General features: G+C 39.2%; 1 protein-coding gene across 7 annotated transcripts in view; it reads left to right on the forward strand.

The window, feature by feature from the left end:
* The window catches only part of Pde1c (phosphodiesterase 1C), a 500,617-nt gene that overhangs the window by 339,594 nt on the left and 140,490 nt on the right, over positions 1–20,533 (forward strand). The window lies entirely within an intron of this gene.

Below are 20,533 nucleotides of genomic sequence, written 5' to 3' on the forward strand. Positions count from 1 at the left end.
GTGTGCTTACTTCTTTTTACTGTATAGCTTTCAGGTGTGCTGTTAAGTTCCTAGTATGAGAACTCTCCAAGTTTTTCATGTAGGTATTTAGTTCTTTGAACTTTTCTCTTATCACTTCTTTGTGTCCCATAAGTTTCAGTATATTATGTATCTATTGAATTGAATTCTGGAAAGTCTTTAATTTCTTTCTTTCTTTCTGTCTTGACCCAGTTTTCCTTCAGTAGAGAACTGTTCAGTTTCCGTGAGTTTGTAAGCTTTCTGCTGATTCTGTTGCTGATATCTACCTTGATATCCACCATGGATTCATAGTGGTCTGATAGGATACAGGGGCATATTTCCATTTTCTTATATCTGTTGCGACTTGTTTTGTGTTCAAGTGTGCAGTCACTTTTGGAGAAAGTTCCATGAGGTTCTGAGAAGAAGGTATATTTTGTGTTTGGGTGAAATGTCCTGTAAATATCAGTAAGGTCCATTTGGTTTAGTTTTTGTCTGCATGGCCTGTCTGTTGGTAAGAGTTGGGTAATGAAATCTCTTAGTATCAGTGCGTGAGGATCAGTATGTGATAGTGTAATGATGTTTATTTTTCAAAAGGGGGTTGCCTTGTTTTGGGGACATAGGTGTTAAAAACTGTAATGCTAGGCTGGAGAGATGGCTCAGTGGTTAAGAGCATTGACTGCTCTTCCAGAGGTCCTGAGTTCAATTCTCAGCAACCACATTGTGACATGACCATCCGTAATGGGATCCGATGCCCTCTTCTGGTGTGTCTGAAAACAGCTACAGTGTACTCATGAATATAAAATAAATAAATCTTTTAAAAAAAGAATTGCAATATCGTCTCAGTATATTGTTCCTTTGATGAGCATGTGATATCCTTCCCCATCCCCCTTAATTAGTTTTGGCTTAAAGTATATTTTGTCAGATATTATTACTATACCAGCTTGGTTCTTAGATCCATTTCCTTGAAATATCTTTTTCCAACCCTTTACTTTGAGGTAATATCTATTCCTGATGTTGATGTATGTTTCTTGGGTGCAGCAGAAGGATGGAACCTGGTTTTGCCTCCATTCTATTAGTCTGTATCTTTGTATTGGGGAATTGATATTCAGACTATTGATGTTGAGAGATATCGATGACCAATGATTGTTGATTTCTGTTATTTTATTGTTGTTGTTGGTGGTGGTTGGCTGTGTGAGTGTGTGGTTTTTTTTCTTTTGATTTTGTTGATGTGAGGTTATTTATTTCCTATGTTTTTATGAGTGTAGTTAACTTTGTAGGTTGGAGTTTTTCTTCTATCACTTTCTGTAGAGATGCATTTATGGGCAGATATATTTTAAGTTTGACTTTATCATAGAATATCTTATTTTCTCCATGCATGGTAATTGAAATTCCTTTCTTTCTTTCTTTCTTTCTTTCTTTCTTTCTTTCTTTCTTTCTTTCTTTCTTTCTTTCTTCCTTTCTTTGGTAGGTAGGTATGGGTTTGTAACATGTGGAGATCAAAGGACAACCCAAAGGAGTCAGATCTCTCCTTCTATCTGAGGTTTAAATTCAAGTTGTTAGGATTGCCATCAAACTTCAGTATCCTCTGACCTAGCTGGCATTAGTTTCATATAGTACTGGTCAAGGATGGCTTCCTAAGCCCAGTTATTTAATAGAAACTATCTGCTAAAGGCAGTTCATGTTGTTTCTGGGCAATTATCCTTAGTTTAAACGTGAAAAGGGATACTCTAGTAATGTGAGGCTTAGATTATCTGTTTTCCAGTAGTACTGATGATGGAAACAGCTGCATAGACAGAAATTGAAGTAATATGCAACTGACACTGCTTTATGTAGCTAATCTCAACCATTCTATATAAGAACCTTCAAGGTAGATGTAGTTTCACTCTATTTATGAACAAAGCACAGCTCTGATAAGAAGGTTAGGGAATTTAAATAGTCAAGCAACTGGTAAGTGGCAGAACAAGATTTGAACTCAGATCTCTTGCCTGTGATTTATTTATTTATTTATTTATTTATTTATTTATTTATTTTTCACTTTATATCCTGCTCACTGCCCTTCCAGTCCCACCTCCCTTAATCCTTTCCCACATACTCTTATTCCTTTTTCTCTTCTGAGAGGGTGGGAGACCCCTGGGTATCCCCTCGCCTTGACACATCAAGTGCTAGGTGTATCCTCTCCCACTGAGGCCAGACCAGGCAGCCAAGCTAGAATAATATACCCTGCGGACAGGCAATAGGTTTTTGGATAGTCGCCACCCACCTCCAGTTGTGTGGGACCCACATGAAAAGCAAGCTGCATATCTGCTATATATGTGCAGGGGTGGGGCTAGATCCAGCCTGTATATGTTCTTTTGTTGGTGCTTCACTCTCTGAGGGCCCGAAGAGTCCATGTTAGTTGACTCTGTCTTCTTGCAGAGTTCTTGTCTCTTTAGAGGTTGCAATCCTTCCTCCTGTTCTTCCAGAAGAGTCCCCAAGCTCCATCCACTGTTTGGTTGTGGGTGTCTGTATCATTATGAGTCTGCTGCTGGGTGGAGCCTCTCAGAGGTTGGCTGTGAATCTTATTTTTATTCTTCCATCATACATTGTTACTTTTTGTTGTAAAAATAATTTTTTTTCTTCTGCCAATGTGTTTCTTTGGTGTATAACTCTTTTTTTATTCTTCTTCTGCCTCTCTTCCACAATGGATTCCATCTTTGTTGGTTTCAATACAGTCTTGCTAATAATTATTTCATAAGAGGTCAGAGACAGAGTCAATTGGTGCAACATAGACATTTTGATGCAACTGCAGATGCCCTTTATATCTTCAAGGAATTTACTGACATTAAAATATCTGGTTGCTTTAGAGGCACACAAAAAGATATAACCAATTTTATCCATAGGGTTTGAAAAAACTTTTTAGAATAGAAAGATGAGGTTAAACTGAACCCCTCTTTTGATGTCTTATTAGCATTTATAGCCAAGAAGGTTCTAGAGCAGAGGTGGGAGAAATGAGAGGTCCTAAAAGCTACAGAGTTCTGACTGTGTAGACTGCAGTGGAGCCCAGAGCAGAGAGGTGGTGTAACACAGTGCTAACAACAAAACAAAAACAAAAACAAAAACAAAAACAAAAACAAAAACAACAACAAAAAAACAAAACAACCAAACAAACAGATAAGCAGAACCCAGCTGTAAATGGCCCTTCAGGCTGTTTGTGGACTTAAGCTCTACTCTCAAGAAACCAGAACCTATGCAAGACTTTTCCTTTAAAAACAGCTTTTTAGAGGACCAATTGATATATTGTAAAATTCATATAAGTGCACAACTCATTATTTTTCAGTTAATTCACAGAGCTATGGCACCACCACCACAATACTTTGGAAAAATTTTATCACCCTCCAAAGTTCTATGTCCCCTGGCTCTTCATTTCCCACTGTAGGTTTTAAACATTAGTTTTTACACTGCATTAAAGAACCCTCGGGTTTTTATCACTAAGAGATTCAGAAGATACAAACTCAGTGGCTAGGATATCACTAATTCCTTTCTTCCCACTTTCTTTCTATAAAAATTGTAATGAATTAATTGAAAATGCCCCCCCCCCAGACTTGCATATAGGATTTCTGATGGATGTGTTTTCTCAACTGAAGTTCCTTCTTCCCAGATGACTGTAACTTGTTTCAAGTTGACAAAAGAAAGCCAACAACAACTAACCAGCATGCTGACTTATGGGTCTGCCACTATCACAGTCAAAAGGTGTTTCATTTGTGTGCTAGGTATAGCCAAATGGAAGTTTGGAAAATACCAGGCCTCCAGGAGCAGAGAATGCTACTTCTGATGGTTGAGCTCTGACTTAGTTTTTCCTGGTGCCACCTGCAGAGAAAGAGGCACCCACTCGAGTCATTTTTCTCGTGTTTGTGTAAGTGGTCAGTGGGATATGGACCTCTGTGCTGTTCCTCAGGTTTCAGGCTCATCTGCCTTCCTCTCACTTCGAATATCCTATTATGACTGCTTCTTATATTATCATCTGCAGTTAATAGGGAAGAAGACAAAGCAGAGTCTATGTAGCTTGAAACTCTAAACGTTACATTCATGTAGAAATCTAATGACACCCTTTTATGCTGAAATAGACATATGAGGGTCGTGCTGTTCATAGTACATCTCTATATCATAGCTGAGGCTATAGGACCCAGTGAAGAGGAAAGACCTTTGTTCTGTCATAGGAATACAAAAGCGTTAGCAGTGCAGAACTTTAGAGCTGGGATTTAGAGATACTAGCTTTTATTCAGATTCCTGCCCAGTGGTTTCACTTGGAATTTTTGCGCCAGTTCAAAGTAGAGCGTCTAAGTTATGTTGATTATCTACAGCTTCCGTGTAGAAAAGAGCACAGCCTAGAGGCTTGCATAGCACCTACTCATTTTCTAACAATTTCAGAAGTCCAAGGGCCGTCAGGATTGGTCTCTTCTGGAGTCTCTCTCCTTGGCTGTGGATGTTCGTGTTCTTGCTTTCACAGCCATCCCTCTGTGCACTCAAGTTTCTGGTGTCTGAGAAAACGCTGGCTAGGATATTCTTCACACTAACAGTTTTTATTGAATTAGTCATATCTTTAAACGTCTTCTTTCTGAATACAGTCACATTCTGAAATACAGAGAGTAGAGCTTTGATGTAGGAATTCAGGGACTTGGGGCAAAATATAAGCAATAAGGAGATATGCCTTGTACATCTTGACACAGCCTGACTTGGTGGACCTCACAGTCAGCACTGAAGGGATGCTCTGTAAACAGAACTGGTGGGGGATCATTTTGTCTCCTTTTGATTTTCTTTGAAATGGAGTGATTCCACTCAACTTCACTATAGTCTTCACATGTTCTTTGTTTCTCTATCCTCTACACTCCCAGACAGTCAGTAGGCGTGTGTCCTCTGAGGGCCTGGATTTTCATCTGTAGAGAAGAAGGAATCAAAACTTTATATCTCAGACTTATTTCTAATACAAATAAGTCCATAATTTTATTGATTTATCTATGCTGGATATTTTGTTTTCTCCTTATATTTTTGTTTGGTACCATTATTTTATTTTATTATTCTACCCAAATTCAAATGATTTTTGTGGAAATCACATGGCAGTGTTAACAGAGGCATTCTTAAATCTCTACTGTGGCCCTCTGACAAAGGCACAGTGTGTCAAGTACCACTGATGATAGTGAGCACTTACTGGGATTACCGGGTTTTTACTGTAAGCTGGGTATTGGTCTTTCAGTGGAAGATGTTTGTAGTGGATCTGGGAAATCAAAGGCAGAAAGAATCAACATGAAACTGATGTAAAACTGGGAAAGAACAAGCCAGAGACCAAGCTTGTTGCCTTGGTGCCGGTAGCAAGAGTGCGAAGTGAACTCACAACCTCTTAGGCTATCTGTACACCAAGTAGTTCTGGTGTATGCAATATGCCTATAACATTTGGTTTGGAGTATTGAGTATTTCACCACATGGGAAATAAGTGATGTTCAGAATGCCTGGGGATGGGGGGAGTCACCTATCGATTGAGTTAGTTGAATTGTGCTTTTATGAAATGTTCATTTTGAGCTGACTGTGTCTTAGGTAGGAACCAGAGAATCTGATAGGTGTTTACAACTTGGGAAGGCTATGTTTAGTAAGGAGGAAATACTCTTAGATGCACAGATTGTGCATTGGAAGAGGCATGATGACAATAGCATGGGTCTGTCACTCCCTTTTTCTTCAGGGGCCTATGTGATTACACAACTTCTTATGGAAAGCTGTCTTTACTGGACAGCACTTATTCTACAAAAGAATATTCTTGCATCTGGGGCAGAGCACTACAGATTTGTGAGTGTACAGTGCAGGGTTTAGTAGGTAGGAGCTGTATATCCAGCTGATGCTGCAGCTGGGAATTAAGATGGGCAGAACAATTACTGAAAATGGCAGCTGCCAGACTCTCAGAACGCATGCTTTGTGCCTATTGCCAGCCTGAGGTTTCTTGATGAGAAGTTGTGGAGACTACTGTTTTATGGCTTCATTCCAGGATGGGGAGTTTGCACTGACTCACTAGAAAATGGGGTCACTTATGGAATTGCTTTAAATCATCGAATTTGTCTACACAGTCATGTGGAGCCACTATGGCACATTACTCTGAATGTTCCTTTAAAAGCATGTAAGCTTCAAAGGGCAAGAATGTGCACAAAAACAAAAGCTATAGAAAAAGAAATCTGCAGAGAAGGGAAAAATGAAAACACTAAAGAAAACAGGAATTTGGGAGTTTAAGAACACATAGCATACCCCCTTTGGATGTATTCAGTCCCTTAAGCTTGTTGGGTACAAATAAATGTCCATATAATTACTATTTAACTTAGTAATTACATGCTTATTCTTGCCCCATGGACTGATTTGAAGTATAAGACCCACTCAAGCGGCTTCTGTCAGAGCTAACTGAACGTGGTAGAACATAATGGTTTGTGAAATGGCTCTGGTGGTATTCTCATAATGGCTGTTTGTAAAGCTTGGAAGTTGGTGATAGACAGTTTCAGAAAAACTGAGAATAAGTGAGCTATTACACTTGAAGAGAGTACTTTAAGGAGTCCTGTGGTGTTCATTTACTCTCCTCAGAGTAATTCAGATAGACATTCTCAGAAAGAAAAGTTGGGTTGTAGTTGATGTTCTTGTAAGATTCCATTTAGACAAATCTGAGGAGGAACACATTTTAAGTTTGACAACTATATGTTGACAGTACTCCTATCCTTTGTACTAAGAATGGTCACTCAGTTGTACTTGATCATAAACTGCCTTTGCCAATTAGATTACCAAGTGAGGGCTTTATAAAATGTTGGCAAAGAGTTACATTGTTGTCTATGTCTCACATTTTACCAATGTGTGATTTGGGAATTTGAATGTCAGGTAAAGGCAGATTTCAACTCAGTTGGTTCAAAGGACTTTGCAAAGACTACTCATAAGCATAGAGGCTTGGTAAAGTGATTGCCAAGACTATGGGGCACCCAGAAGCTTTATTCAATGGAAAATAGTACCATGCTTACTCCCGTGGATGCAGGAACAGTGTTATGTGTTTGCACCATAGGAAACCAGTGAGGGCAGAAACTATACAGAGGAGTCTCCTGACAGGAATGAGAGTCACAGATGAACACTCATTTCCACAAAACATACCTCAGAAAAAGGACAAAGTACTGAATTACTTCTTCACCTCTATTCTGCATCTCAGAACTCTTCTGAAGATACCTCTTGTTGGCCTTGTTCAAGCCTTCCAGTGGGGAAACCCTGGGAATCCATCTTTAGGAAGAAGTCTCAGCTTACAGAGCAGAGGAGAGAAGGCACCAAGATGAAACAGAAGAGGTAAAGACAGAAGGAATCACCAAAGTGAGCTGGAAACAAAACAAAACAAGATAAAACAAAACAAAACAAAACAAAACGAAATAGTAGTCAAGTTACTGAAGTCTGGCCACGCGCACAACTAAACTAAGTGCCACATTCAGCATTATTCAACTGTCTTCAATGACCTTCTCTCCAACTTTGATGATAAACAACTTAAGCTCATGATGATTCAACAATTTACTCAGGATCATCCAGCCATGAAGCATCAGACTTTGTGTTTGGACACCAATGCTACTGTCCTTAGCCTGAGAGTCTGCACCTTACTTTTTCTAACTATTGTCTTTGTTTTCATCTTGCAAAAATTAGTCTCAAACCTACCCCAGTTTACTGTGAGGAGGACCCTGTGGAGTATTGAGCAGAGCTCTATGTTATAAGAGACTCTCCACACAATTCATTACCTTTGGCTTTCCATTCCTTATATGCATTCTTTCTAGATCAAAACACACTGGGGAGGATGGTGTCCATCTCTGTGTGGCTAGGATGCTTCCTCCCCAGTGGAGGTGTGTGTGTGTGTGTGTGTGTGTGTGTGTGTGTGTGTGTGTGTGTGATACTAAGTAGAGATCCAGTGAAGAACAAAGGACCTTAGGTGTCAGCAAGGAAATACATATTCTCATGGTTGAACATGAAGTATTTAGATTAGTTTTCTATTAAACTGTCTCTGTGTTTATGTTGGCATTTTATTTGCCAACTGTCCATGGAACCAGTGACATAAACATATATTTTGTTATTTTTTTCTCTATCACTTATTTTTATTAAACACTTTTTCCATGACATCTAGTGTATATGTCATGTTGTACAACTTAATGCTTGCTAGTTCTACAGATTCTAAATGATTTCATATAGACTCTACATTCTACTTCCCATCAGTCTTGTTAGCTCCCTCAGATCAAGGTTAGATGTCACCAGATTTAACCATAGCAGTCCCTGGCATAATTCAATTTTAGACGGAGGCAGGATATAGATGCTGGCTGGTATTTACTATAATCTTCCAAGGAAACCAATGGCAATGAACTAATAGTTGTTCCTCATCTTCTGAATCCTTAAGCTTTTAATCTTCCCCAGGAGATGGCTTGCTTATCTTCTAAAACATTATTGGCAACTGCCCAATTATTGGAAATTCAGAAGAAATATAAAAGCAAGTACTGAATTTGCCAAAAAAGTATTTAGACACAATTATGTTAATAAGAATAAACTCAAAAGGTATGACCAGAACTTCTATCATTGTGAGCTGTTGGGTTTCTTTCCTATTGATTAATTAGATTAAAATATTGGAGAGGAGTTCAGGGCAAAGTAAACATTTAATAACAAGAGGCACAGACCCCTCCAGCAGGTAGGCCTCAGAGCTGGGATTGCTGACTCTAAGGTATCTGGCTTTTTATTTGGACTTAAGTACACTTCAGGGACTATCCTCTTCTTTCCTGTTAGTCCTAAGGTGCCCACCCTTCTGATGCAGGGATTGGGATTCCTGTCTCTGTGTACATGATGCATGCTGCTAGGGTCTTCCATATTGAAGAACAGGTATAGAAGTGACTGCTGGTTAGTTTAAGATTTGTTTGTTTATTTGTTCATAACAAACAAGGGTGTACTTCGACCTCACATTTTGGTGTTGTAACAACTGTGAAAAAGAAAAATCAAGTAGAAAAGTGGAAATGGATACTTACTACTTTCTACTTACTCCCTTTCCAGGAATCTACAGCCTCACTTCCCTATCTGAAGGGTTCTTCAAAATCCCTGTGGAGGAGCAATGATCCCTCGGGATACTTAGGGTTCAGAGGGGTACTTTAAATGAGGCTCCTAGTCAGGTTAGGAGGAAGGAAGAGCCATGGGTTCCCTAGCTGCTTAGGGAGTTGCTTAAGGGTTTAATTTGAAGGCCTGACTACATAGTCTTAGTCTGTTTTATTGGATACAGACTTTACAAGAAGTTTAGAGAGGTATGGGTTAGGCCATTGCATCAACACAGACCAGCTGCATTAAGGTCATTTATACATACATAGCCCTCCACATAGCCCAGACCTGGTCAGCACTACAGTCTCATGTGGCAGCACAGCCTACCATGCACATCATTAGGGTCCCTGGAAAGCCTGGCCCAGGGACATGAACATGAACTCAGGCCATAGCATTGACTATGGATATTTACATGTTGTCTCAACCACATTAGGGCCACTGATCCACACAATGCTCTCAGCAGCATCATGGGACATGGTCCTTTGTGGAGGTCTAATCTAGAAAGCAGACAATTCTTCATCTCAGGCCTCCACCATGGCCAAGATCTAGGGTTATCCTGTGTGTAGGTAGCTTGTTTGGGGGCTGAGTCTGTATCTGCTCAAGCTCTTGGATTCTGCACACGATCCAGTCAACTCCATTGGGCAATGACATGATCCACCATCAACTTTAGCCCTCATTCTTGCCCATCACCACTGTCACATCATTAAACCCAAGACCATCTGCCTAGGGGTGGGACCACCCATGTGGGTTCACCCTCCTACATCAATCATTAATCAAAAAAATGTCCCCACAGACTTGCTTACAAGTCATGTGATGCAGGCATTTTCTCAGTTCCCTCTTCCTAGATAATCTTAGCTTGCATCACACTGACAAAGACTAACTATTGCATAGACCACCCAGTGAATATTTTCTAGGCAATATTGTCTGCTAATGCACCTGATATTGGTTATCAAAAAATTTGTAAGATACACTTAATACCTTTCAAAAAGCAAGTATTAATGTGAGGGTTAAACAAGACAATATCTGTAGAATGCCTAATAGGAGGCCTGGCATTTGACAATTGGTCAATAATTCTTAACTGTTACTGTATTGTTCTTATTACCCTTGTATTTTTGTAAAGAACATTTTTCTCTTTGTTTTCATTTTTCTAGAACACTGTTTATTTTAAAATTAAAAAATACTGCTTTTAGGAAAAATGGAGAACACAAAAGGTACCATGAACAGGACAGTTTTTAAAGAGGTCAGAGACTAGGCTCTCATCCTAGGGAAGATAGAGTTGTCTTTTCAGGGGCCTGTTCATATGTTGGTACCTGAGAGTGCCCTATTTTTCATTATTCATGTGGATCTCTCTAGCCAACCCTCACATTGATATGTGGGATCCTACTGCAGAAAGTACAGTGTAGACTTAGATTGTGATCCTTGGGTCTGTGGAAGTGAGATCATGTGGTTTAGACCAATCAACGGAGAACACAATGGGGTCTAAACCCTTATACTGTTCGTATCCATGTCAAAAGTATCTGCCCTGATGAGGCTTACTGAAATGACCATGTTTTCTTCTTTTCTCTGCAGAAGCCTTTCTTAGTGTTTCTCACCAGAGAATTCAGGCAACTCTGTTTCAGTTCCAATTCTGTGCCTCCTCTGCTGTAGGCCCTGAGGTCATAATAAAAACAGACATGAGTCACTTGTCTGTGGGTGGAAAATATGGCCCATGTACCTGCCTCTCCATCTCCAGTAGTCTTTAAGTTTTGTATTATATCGACAGCCTGGCATGTGTTGAACTGGAAATCATTGGGTTTGAGCTGCTGCAAACAGCACCCAAGGACTTTCTCAGAAAAGCCACTCTGGGATTGCCACTTAGCAGGCGAGGTGAGCTGGCTTTGAAAGGTGTTTGTACTCAAGTACTTCAGAGCTGTAGATTTTAGAAGTAGTAAATACTTTGATGCATTATCCAGACTCCTCTGGCTTGATTCCAGGAGGAGCACTCAGAAATCAGTGGGAACAAAGTGTGTCTTTATTTCGTGTTATTATTTAGGAAAGATGTTGAAAGGTGTCTTGGATATTGAGGACCTGGGGTTTGATATCTGTATATGAAGTTGTAGGCATTGTAAGCAGACAAATGGTAGGCCATCAATTATTTTTTTGATGTTTACTCTAGATTCAGAGAATGTTATCTGTACAATGGTCTCTGAGGTTTGCAATTTGAACTCTTTGGTTTGAAGATCATGCTAGTGAACTGAGACAGAGTTTGGTTTTAAATAACTCCTTCCATTTACATTAGCTGCTTCTCAATGAAGTCAGAGATAAAGACAATGCTTCTGGGAATGTGTTATTGGTAATATTCTTGGATGGTGTTGAGAAAAATGCATACATTTGTATATATAGTCATGTGTGCATATACATTATAAAACACTCATGTCTAGACATGTGTTAAAGGCTTAATTGCCTGCCCTTCAAACTGCTTGGAGGTAATAGAATCAGAAAGAGGTGGAGCGAGTAGAAGGAAGTTAGGTTACTTAGAAAAGATCTCAGGATTGTGTCAAGTTGACAGACATGAGAAGTGCTAGCCAAGCCCATCGAGATCCAGGATAGAACTCTAGACAGACAGATTGAGTGGCCCATTTCCACTTGAACTGACCAAACTCCTCATCCATGTGTCATTGTGCCCGGAATTCTTATCCATCAAATGGGATTATTGGCCGTTTTCCTCAGAATAATGGAAATGAAATGAATAAAGTGTATATCACACACAAAGAGACTACAAATAAAATAAATAAGTAATATACAACTAGACCTACCTAATTTTAAAGAAATGGTTTAATATTATGCTTTATGAATTTTATCAGATATATTCAGTGTACATAATTATGTATGTATGTATGTACTCATATATGCTCTATAATATATAAATTATAGTAATAGTATGTATAGGATACAAATAAAATGATTTGATAGCTGTTGATAATTGAATTCATTGAGTTACATTAATAGTAGATCATTTTTAAACTTAATTAATTCCTTGCTTCTCTAGGCAAGATGGTTCATAATTTTCAAATAGAGAGTGGCACTCTGTGGTTTTTTAAAGGTGTCAGACACAGAGTGCCAGTTGGTCGTACCAAATTAAGGAAGGTGATGAGAAAGCTGAGCCCACTGATCTTGCTGTTGGGAAATGTGTGACTAGGAGACACCCAAGGACCATGACTGCTTCCTTGGAAGGTATCCCAGAAAGAAATACAAAAGCAACACGCCAGCATTTGTAGCATTTTAACTGATATAGTTGATAGAATTTGGGGAAATTAGGTAATAACCTCAGTACTTTAATTTGTTACAAGGGTTTCCCATATGTTCATTAGTTTTTATTTTGAAATAGTTACAAACTCTTAGAAAAAATTTAAAAGTCCTGGAAAGAACACCTTTGAATATCTGCCTTTGCCAGGCACTGTGGTGGCTACTCTGCAGATATACTCAGTATTGAGGGGAGATACAAGGTAGATAACCAAAGTTGATACTCAGATCACAAAATGCTTTGAGTCATAAAGAACTCTGTAAATAGTGAATTCTGGACTAGTTATGTACATGGCTGTAGAACCAAAACTGCAGGATTTCCACGACTCAGGACAACAGCAAGATATCCAAGAGGAGTCTTTGTCAGGGTCCGATGTTGATGGTTTAGTAGAAGCCAGAGGCCTAAAACCAGACTAACGACTCATTACAGTAAACATTTGCAAGTCAAGCTGCTTGGTCAAAGGAGTATACTATGTGACACATTTCAAGATCCTGCAGCTTCCGCAGCAAGGTGGTTTATTTATGTATTTATTTATTTACTCTTTATTTATTGTTTTTTTTGAAGAGGATGTTATAAGAGTGGAGTGCATATATGAAAGGACTGAAAAATAAATGAGATTTGGGAGCATAATGTAAAATTCACAGTTAATAAATTAATAGCATGTAATATTCATGATAATAAAAAAACTTAACTTATGGGGAAAAAAAGCATCAGTTTATAGATAGATCTCCAGGAATGTTTTGGCTGTACAACATTAGGTACACCTCTGTCAGAAGCTAGTATTTGTAAAGTCCAAACTGTGTCTGAATATGGTATAAGTTTTGAAGGAGTCAACCTCTGGGAATTACTTAGAGGGCAATCAGGGTAAACTGAGCCCTGAAAAAGACATGGATGTCACCACGGTTGTTCATATTCCTTGACACCTATCATGAGTGCCAGACAATTTACCCTGTACAGGTTTGGATAAAAAACTCATTTTAATTCAGTGTTAACTTGGAAACATTATCAGGACCAGGAATATTGGCATAGATTTAGGGTGCAGAATGCCTTAGGGACTGGAAAACCCACTGCTTGACTGTATCCAGCATCCCAGAGTGACACTCTGGAGCTCCGTGGCTGCAATGGTGCTTTACATAATACCCAATACATTTTCCCTCAATCACTTAGTGTTTGAATGACAGCTTGTTAAAAGTGACAGAGTGTGTCACGTCCCGTTTGCTTCTGCAGGACTTGCTGCTGGTGTTATTTTCTGTGTACCCTTCCTTAGCCCCATCCTCACACGTAGCCACCAAATCCACTTCTGGAAACAATCTGCAGAAATCCTACCTTTGTTAAGGCATCCAGTTTGTTCAACGCAGTGTGCAAACTGTGCTCATGTATCCTTTTAACGAGAGGCAGCATGAAGAGGAAAAGAAAGGATTCTCTTGTCATCACTTACAGAGAGCCAATTTCAACCTTTCAGTAGTGGCATGGTTCCCAGGCTGAGTCACTTGCTCTTGTCCCTTCTCTGAAGGAGAACATCGCTGTATCAGTCAGATTTCCTTCACTGTGTCACAATACTTGAACAAATCAACATAAAAGGAAGAAAGGTTTATTTGGACTCACAACTTCAGATATTTTAGCTGGTGGCTGACTGGCCATATTGCTGTGGGCCTGCGTTCATACAAGTCATATCCCGATGAAAATGAGTATCGAGGAGAATGGGAGAGCAGTTCTGATATATTTTTAAGGGCATAATACTACCAATGATCTAGCTTCCTTCTACTAATTCTACCTCCTTATGATTCTACTACCTCCAGCAGTTTGAGAGGCAGGCAGTCAAGCCTTTAACACTTTGACATTGTATATTATGTCATCTGAGGTTGCTTTTCAAACATTTTGGACCAGATATAAAGGTTTCTGGGAGGAAGAAGCAGGAGGACCAGAAGGTCAAGGTCAACCTTCTATATAGAGAAGATTAGGGACCAGTCTGAACTCTATGCAACTCTAGTTCAGAAAAAGTAAAACCTACAACAACAAAATGTGGAGCAACTGGCTCTTGCAGGAAACGAAAACTCCAATGACACAATGGAATGAGGTGGGGTCACAGTGAAACATTACAGTTCTACCTGGTAGGTGTGGGCCAGTTAATGTCCCCAGCAGGCAGGACCAGTGCAAACATTACACCTGACCATTCAGTTTGGCCTGTGCCACTCACACATTTAGATTCTGATCTCTTGGAAAGAATTAGGTAGGCTTCTTAAGAACAGAGCTTGTAGTTAAGAAGGAGAGTGTCTCCTACATACCTGGCCATGTCAGTTTGTAAGATGGTAGCTGAGAACGGCACAGATAAAAATGGTTCCCACTTTTCATCAGCTCAGGCTTTTGACAAATTGACGCTCAATTTTATCCTTATAAATATTTTGAAAGATTCTTTATTTTCATTTAATTCTTTGAGAGTTTTATATAATATCTTCACTTCCTTTCTCCTCTTTTTTCCCAACTCCTTCCAGATCCACTTCCCTCTCTTCCCTGCCCATATATTTTTTAAAAAGCTCATTAAGTCCAATTTATGCTGCACATATACTCTTGGACATCTACTGGGGTGTGGTCAACCTACAGAGGGGTTACATCCTTAAAGAAAACTGACTCACCTGCTCTTAGCTGCTACCAATTGCTGTAACTCCTCAGCTAGGCTGAGATTGTGGTGTTTTGAATGAGAATGATTCCAATAGGCTCAGTTTTTTGACTGCTTGGTACCCAGTTGGCATGGCCTTGCTGGAGAGGTGTCACTGGGATGGACTCTAAAGTTTCAAAAGCCTATACTATTCCCATTCTCTCTCTCTCTCTCTCTCTCTCTCTCTCTCTCTCTCTCTCTCTCTCTCTCTCTCTCTCTCTCACACACACACACACACACACACACACAAATGTAAGCTCTCACCTACTATTCCAGTGCCATGTCTGCTTGCTTGCTGCCACAGTGGTCATGGACACCCTCTGAAACTATAAGCCCCTAGTCCACTCTTCTTCTATAAGTTCCCTTTGTTATGGTGCTTCATCACAGTAACTGAAAAATAACTATGACAGAGTCTCTGCCCACCCCCATTCTTCATTCTGAGATTTTTGTCTGGCTTACATTGCACAAATTTTATGCATTGGTATCATCATCACTCTGACTTCATAAGTGCAGCTGCCCTGCTGTGTCCAGAAGGCACTATTTCGTTGCTAATCATTGCTTCTACTCTTCCAGTCTTTCTGCCTACTCTTCTGTGATGATCCCTGTACTTTGGGAGGAGAGGTGTGATAGATGTTCCATTTAGGGCTGAGCACTCTGCTGTATATTATTCTCTGTTGTGGTCTGTGCTGATTGCCTTCTATTGTAAATAGAAGCTTCTCTGATGAAGATTAGGAGATACACTGATCTACAGATACAATGAAGTTGTTAGGAATTCATTTACTACTATGTCTGTTTAGCAGAGTAACACTAGTAGGTTAGTAGATTCTCCCATATGGTCTATGACCTGTCTAGCTGCAGGTTCTTATGTACAATAACAGTACCAGGTATAGATTTCATCTTGTGGAGAAAGCTGGCCTGAAACACTATCAGAAAGGCATTACTTACTCCCGTGATGTCTGTATTCTCATTGCATTTGTGCATACCTTGGTAGGCTGGTCAGTATTGTAGTTTATAGGGTTCATGACTGGGAAAAACTGATATTATTTTTTCTTCTGTTAGTATGCACAGTACTTTACAGTACCGTAAAAGCTAACCAATACAAAATTGATTTCTTTATGCTCTATGACTCAAATATGTGGTATGTTCGACAAAAAGATTTTACTGTCTAGTTCTAGAGGTCAGCAAACGGCATTGATAACTTCCTTTAATGTATGGGAGTCTATGGGACCTCACTGGTCTACAACTAAAAAAAAAAAAAAAAAAAAAAAAAAAAAAAAAAAAAAGGAAAAGAGCTGGATATCAACATCAATAGAAACCAAAGAAAATTTATAACTTCTGGTCAAGGAAAAAAATTAAAAATTTCTAGCCTTGAATGAAAATGAAAACCTGTGGGACATGATGAAGTTAGCCCTTAGAGGAGATTTATAGCAGTATGTGCCTACATCAAAGCTTTTGACAGATCATATTAAGTTTAATGATGCACCTAAAAGCTTTGAAAAAACAAGGCAAACTAATATCTCAAACAAATAGATTGGAAGAGGGAGTCAGAAACAGGGCTGGACTGAGTGAAATAAAATCAGCATTAACACAATGAATATGAAAAACCAGTGAAACAGAGTTGGATCTATGAAAAGAGCAAGAAGATTGACAAACCTTTATCCAAATTAACCAAGAAAGAGAGAGAAGATCAAGTTAATAAAATTGTAGATGAAAAGGGGAGAGACCATTGACTCTGAGACAGTCAGAGAATTGTAATGTTATACTTTGAATATTTATATTCCATGAATATGGAAAATGTTTTCAAAGTAGAGGGATTTCTAGGTACATATGAACTACCAAAATTAAATGAAGATAGCGTAAATAAATAAACTTATAATAGCCGAGAGAATGATGCAGAAATTTAAACATTCCAACTAAAACAAAAACCAAAGAGCAGCAGATAGATGCATCCCAGAGTTCTACCAGACCTTCGAAGAATTAACACTGTTCCTCAAATTATTCCATACCATTGAAAGACTTTTACACTAATACTTGGGATAAAGTGTACAGGTTTTGATTTGGTCTTTGAGTCTAATATCCTTGGGAAACACATGAGTTAAGTTTTAATTTAAGTTTTTAATTTGGTTTTTTATCTGAATTTTATTCTCTTTGTTTACTGCCAGAGTCAGAGTCAAGGATGTTAAACAGAAGAATCATGAAAGAGTGAACTAAGGCCATATAGAAGTTGGCATTAAGATGAAGACGAATGTGGTACTTACCAGTTACACAGAGTCCAGTGCATCTTCCAGTCATAAAACTGCCTCTTCCCATAACCCGTCTCTATACAGTGAGAGGATTATATATCACATTGTTCATGAAAGGAACATCCATATCCACTCACAGAGGCTAATTCATTGGTAAATCTTTGACAGAACATATTTTAACATGCTTTGAAACAGATTCTAAATTTATAAATAGTTAAAAATATTTCTTCTTTTGCGACTGACTTCTGAGATTGAATCATCATTCTCATCTTGAAATGATGGAGTAAAGACACAGGTCCAGGCTATTCTACCAAACTTCCCTGAGGTCAGGTTGTTTTGTTTCTTGTTTTTTTGTTTTCAGCCCAAATTCTTGTCTTTAAAGGTATGCAGACCACAAATGGACTTCTTTGCTTATTTGACTGTGGACATCAGATCGGATTAGAGATGGTTATGATTTATAACCATCTATAGTTGCTGGGAATTGAACTCAGGACCTCTAGAAGGGCAGATGATACTCTTTAACCTTTGAGCCATCTCTCCATCCCTCAGTATTGTTTTTCTAAGCCAAAGTAATCTTAATTATGTAAAAGAAAAGAAATACATCAGCAAGAAAATTCGTGCTCCTATATCATGTCTGACCAGATGCTCCAATGAACAAAACATGGACATTTGGTGGAAATATATTAATTTAAGTATAGGAAAAGAAGTTCCAGTATTCCCTGCAGCAGCTTTTTGACATGTCCACTGTTGTGAATTCCTTAAGGCCCAGTGTCTCTGTAATCTCAGGGTTGCATGCTCCAGTGCTCCAGTAAGTCACTCACCTTCAAAGAAGTCGGTGCAGATGATGAAGGAGAAGAGCAGACACTGACCTTCTGACACCAGTGAGGTGACATCAGGCTGACGAGACTGTTGTGACCCCCACATGGTAAATTACTATAATACTGAAGTCATGGAGTTGAGTCATGCAAATCTCTCTAACCCTCAATTTGTTTCTCTCAAAATGAGACATTTGAGCAAGATCCCATCTGGTCCCAATAATGACCTTTAGATACCCTTCAGTAAGCTGGACATTAGGCTAGGGTTGTGCAGTTATGTCTTGGGAGTTGGCAGTTTTCATTTTAAGATGGTTAATCAGTATCCTTCCTGTTGTCCCACTGCATTTGAGACGCAAGGAAAGTGTGTGCCTTTGAACTTTTAGCCTTACATTTGGGATTTGCCTCCTGAGTTCTACTATTTTTAAGAAAGACTCTTTTTTTTCAAATGCGTTAGACTGACTCATGGTGGGGTTTTAATATTTGATGTTGATTAGCAGATGAGCAGCTTACCAGTGAGGGGCAGCCTGAAGTCCTACTTCCCTGTTTATTAGAAGCATCTAATGAAATGGACACCAACAGATACCAGCTTGATGAATCAATAATATGTGACAAATCAGCAGAGTCGCAAAGTTTTACATAACTTAAACCATACAAGTAGGAAGGATTGCCAAGGCAAGCTACCGCATGTCTGATCAACTGCAGATTCCTCCATGTAAGATTTTTATCTGCTTGTGAGAGGAGGTGCCATAGAGGAGGAGGTTCTATGGAGGAGGGGGTTCCATAGAGGAAGTTCTTTTCTACCAAATCTTCACTGGGTCTGCTGGGTAGAAATTCAAACTGCGAAGGCATACCACCAGAGAGCAGAGATGGAGTCTCAAAGCAAAGTTATATGTGTGGTTGTCCTTTTACAAATGGGATAAAGGATAGTCACTTGAACAAGGTTATGCAGAACTCACATTCTGACTTGTTTATACAGTGTTCCTCAAATCTGTTCTAATCTCTTCCATCAAAGAGTCAAGACTGGGATTCTAAGCCATGCTATGACATATATTAGAGAAAAGAACAGGTAGGTATTATTTTAGCAAGCCATGGGCCCAATTCTTGTTGTTCTTCAAAAGTGTATAAAGCACAAGACCTGCTCAGAAAATCAACTTGTAATTAATAGAGGAATAGTGTCACTAAACAATACATGAATTAAAAGCTACATCATTAAAAAACAAAACTAAACTAAACCAATGAACCTGAACTAGTTATGGTGAGGTTAATCACCATTGTGGAGATTTACTTCTCTCATGGGAAAGTCAATGGGTGGTCCTCTGTGGTAGCTATTCTTCATTATCAAGTTGACAGGACTTAGAATCATCTAACATGGGCATGTCCCTAAAAGAAAACTCTGGGGGAGCTTTAGCTAAGATGAAATGATTCACCCTGAATATGCTCTGCACCATTCCATGGACTGGGATCTGGGACTGAATATAAAGAAGGAATGGAGTTGAGTACCAACCTTTATCAGTCATCTTCCTGAGTGAGAAGAGTAGGAAAAACAAGAGGATTGGAAATAGAGACCTGCATATTAACTCAGCTACTCACTAGTTGTACAGTTTTGTGGGAGCGTGATAAGCTTCATTGATCTCAAGTCTCCCATCTGTAAATCCATGGGTTTGCTTAGGGGATTTATGGAATGATGGAACCACTCAACCCAGTGGCCAGCTTGTGAGCTGTCAGCACTTGTGAGCTTATGGCCAGTATCTTATTTTAACATTTCAAGTTGTTTCTGATTCTATAACAAGTGGGACAAGTAAGGCTGTAAGTTGGTTCTTCTCTGTGGCAGATCAAAGAAAGGAAGATGAGAGTTGACAACAGAACCTCCTTCCCGTGGCACAGAGCAAGTGGGATGAACATCTGGTGATGGGGTAATCTAGGTCCTTCACACACAGGGCTGAAGATGAGATGGCTTGAAAGCAAAAGAGGAGACTTAGTTTGGGTCAAGGTCACATAAGATAAAAGACCTTCCATCATGGAAAAGACCTAAGAGACACTGCTGAACATAGGAAGACTCTGACAAGGCACCGTTAGCAGCCCCAGCACTTGTGGTTTATTAGTTCTCTTCAGCTGTGAACACCTTGTGGGAACTATGGACCTTAGCATTTGTTCTGTGTGTATGTAGGCACCACACTGCACCGAACACACAGGCAGGTTCAAATCTTTAAACAGAAGCGTTAATTTTTTTAACTTGTAAAAAATAAATAATCTGAGTACTTAGTTAATTAAAATTACCAAAATAAAGCAAGTGAAATAGCCAACGAACATGTTTTGTTCAAGGAGGTGAGTTTTATTAATTGAGATTGAAAAAAAAGGGGGGGTGTCTATATGTTTGTAGAAGCTGAGTAGTTACACTGCAGATGTTTAAAGCTGGTACCTTTCACTGGGTCAGGTCTTTGAACAT

This window comes from Arvicanthis niloticus, chromosome 15 (genome assembly GCF_011762505.2).
Source record: "Arvicanthis niloticus isolate mArvNil1 chromosome 15, mArvNil1.pat.X, whole genome shotgun sequence".
Lineage (NCBI taxonomy): Eukaryota > Metazoa > Chordata > Mammalia > Rodentia > Muridae > Arvicanthis > Arvicanthis niloticus.